This window comes from Rhinopithecus roxellana, chromosome 12 (genome assembly GCF_007565055.1).
Source record: "Rhinopithecus roxellana isolate Shanxi Qingling chromosome 12, ASM756505v1, whole genome shotgun sequence".
NCBI classification, from domain to species: domain Eukaryota; kingdom Metazoa; phylum Chordata; class Mammalia; order Primates; family Cercopithecidae; genus Rhinopithecus; species Rhinopithecus roxellana.
Window position 1 is genome coordinate 15,122,580 of NC_044560.1, and position 3,267 is coordinate 15,125,846.

General features: G+C 45.5%; 1 pseudogene; it reads left to right on the top strand.

Moving 5' to 3' along the window:
- The first annotated feature begins 1,977 nt into the window (after positions 1-1,977).
- LOC104656139 lies at positions 1,978-2,871 on the top strand (annotated as a pseudogene).
- Positions 2,872-3,267: the final 396 nt, after the last annotated feature.

A 3,267-nucleotide genomic window follows, 5' to 3' on the forward strand; every position in this document is an offset into this window, starting at 1 on the left:
ATGTTTCCTTCATGGCCACATCCCCAGTGCCTAGCACGGTGCCTGGCGCTTTGGCTCCCATACACATTGGAGAATATTCCATTCACTAGCACTCCTCTCCAGCAGAAGTCTGTATACTGTTGGAAGACAAACGTGGATAAGGCTTGGGGCCGGGAGGTCAGGGGCCAGCCTAAGTAACATTCACAGGTACATGGATTAGCAGGCCTTGTGGGGTCTACAGTTTGTCCAGGGCCCAAGATGTCAGGACCATCGAGAAGCTAAGTGTGGTTATCTGTACCTCCTTTCCAGCCCCTGCTCTAAATAACCATAGAGCAAATATTTGAAGAATGTCAGCTTAAAGGAGTGTCTCACTCTGACCCTCAAATCTCAATTTATTTTTAAATTGACAAAAATTTTATATATTTACACATGTGTACAACATAATACTTTGAAATATGAATACACTGTGGAACGGCTAAATTTAAGGCCCAGTGTAAATGCTACCTCCTCTCTAAAGCTTTCCTACCCGCCATTCCCCTCCACAGAAGCACAGTTTGGATTTCCTCCCCTAGGCTATGTAACCTCAGCTGGCACTGGTTGAATTGTACTGTTTGCATATTTATATGTCTGTCTCCCCTCCCAGAGGAAGTCCATGAGGGCAGGGACTTTATCGTTTCGTTCACTGCTTTTTCTTAGCATCAAGCACAATTTCTTGCATGTGGTAGATATTCACCAAATAGTTGTCGACTTAATGAACAAAGTGCCACCATGTGCCAGGCACTAATTGACTTCTGAGAAGGGGTATATGTCAAGACATTTGTTAGCTACCCACCAGCCTCTGAATTTAAGCCTGCCAGTAAGCCCCATCCTTCAAGACACAGAGCTTGATCAAGAAGGGGCTCACAACCCTATCCCCTACTCCCTACTCCCTAGCCCCTAGCCAATCAGGTCCAACAAGACTTAATTTTAGGAATCTTGTTTCAGGAATAGAGAAGCTGACTTTCTCATTCCTGCAGGATGTGAACTCATAAGGCTGAATTCCCACTGGTGACTCCCAGGCCCACAAGGGAAGCCAGCCTTAAGACAAAGGCAGCATCATGGGAGGCAGAACAGAGGAAACTGGAGTCTTTGGTGACATGTGAGCTGCTGAATCAAACTTCCTTCCCAAAGCTAGCCCTCCCGTCTCCATTTCTCTTAGGTATATGTACCAATCATTCCTTTCAGTCACTTTGAGTTTCTGCTCTTGCAACATGAAGCATCCAGAAGAGCCCAGAGAATCACAGGAAACCCAAGCTTTAACACCTCAGGACCTGCTGAGGAGATGGGTGAATCTTCAGTTTAGGACACTCTCAACTCTCACATCCAGCATGGTTTTCAGATGGTGGCACCCCAGCAGCTCTTGGACACAGGAGAAGGAGATGTGAACCTGGGTCTTAACCATCAGCTGCTCTAGCTGTTCTCAGTCCTCACCAAGAAGACAACTAGGACCCATCCAAAGACAAAAACAGACAAAGTTATACCTGGCACAAGACCTTTGTGGGCCCCCAGATCACTTGTCTTGGGGGCTGGATCAGAAACAAACATTTTGGTCTTCTTGTTACAAGCATAGTGGAGGTGTAGGATTGAAGAATCAGAGTGTTGGAGCTGGAAGGATCCTTAGAGATGAGCTGGTCTGACCCCCTCATTTTGCAGATGGGGAGACTGAGGCCCACAACAGGGAGAGGTCTTTCTTGCTCAAGATAACACAGCGTGTTAGTGCCAAAGCTAGTATCCTCCCTAAAGGAGTTTCTCCCTCAGCCTCCCCCTGCAGAAATGGCGCTAGGGAGACTGGGCGCAGTGGCTCACGCCTATAATCCCAGCACTTTGGGAGGCCGAGGCGGGTGGATCACCTGAGGTCAGGAGTTCGAGACCAGCCTGGCCAACATGGCGAAACCCCATCACTAACAAAAATACAAAAATTAGAGTGTTCAGTCTGCTTCCGGACGGGTGAGGAGACTCATGGTCTGGTTCTTGGACTTCCCTAACAGCATGGCCCCTAAATTCCAGTCTCCACTCCTGCCTCAAAAGAAGAAACCAAGACCACCGCCTGCTCTGGGACCGGAGGAGACATTGGCCTCTGCAGGCTTGCCGAAGAAGGGAGAAAAAGAACAGTAAGAAGCAATTGAACACATTAAGGAAATACAAAATGAAATAGACAGACTTAATGAACGAGCCAGTGAGGAGATTTTGAAAGTAGAACAGAAATATAACAAACTCCGCCAACCATTTTTTCAGAAGAGGTCAGAATTGATCACCAAAATCCCAAATTTTTGGGTAACAACATTTGTCAACCATCCACAAGTGTCTGCACTGCTTGGGAAGGAAGACGAAGAGGCACTGCATTATTTGACCAGAGTTGAAGTGACAGAATTTGAAGATATTAAATCAGGTTACAGAATAGATTTTTATTTTGATGGAAATCCTTACTTTGAAAATAAAGTTCTCTCCAAAGAATTTCATCTGAAGGAGAGTGGTGATCCATCTTCAAAGTCCACCAAAAGCAATGGAAATCTGGAAAGGATTTGACGAAACGTTCAAGTCAAACGCAGAATAAAGCCATCAGGAAGACAGCATGAGGAACCACAGAGCTTCTTTACCTAGTTTACTGACCATTCTGATGCAGGTGCTGATGAGTTAGGAGAGGTCATCAAAGATGATATTTGGCCAAACCCATTACAGAACTACTTGGTTCCTGATATAGGTGATGAAGAAGGAGAAGGAGAAGAAGATGATGATGATGAAGAGGAGGAAGGATTAGAAGATATTGATGAAGAAGGGGATGAAGATGAAGGTGAAGAAGATGATGATGATGAAGGGCAGGAAGGAGAGCAGGATGAAGGAGAAGATGGCTAATAGAACACTGATGGATTCCAACCTTCCTTTTTTAAAATTTTCTCCAGTCCCCGGGAGCAAGTTGCAGTTTTTTGTTGTTGTTTTTTTGTTTGTGCTCAGTCGCCCTGTTCTTGAGGTCTCTTTTCTGTACTCCATGGTTCTCAACTTATTTGGGGGGAAATACCTTGAGCAGAATACAATGGGAAAAGAGTCTCTACCCCTTTCTGTTCGAAGTTCATTTTTATCCCTTCCTGTCTCAACAAAAACTGTACGGAATCAACACCACCGAGTTCTGTGGGAAAAAAGAAAACCCTGCTCCCTTCGCTCTGCTGGAAGCTGGAGGGTGCTAGGCCCCTGTGTAGCAGTGCATAGAATTCTAGCTTTTTTCCTCCTTTCTCTGTATGTTGGGCTCAGAGA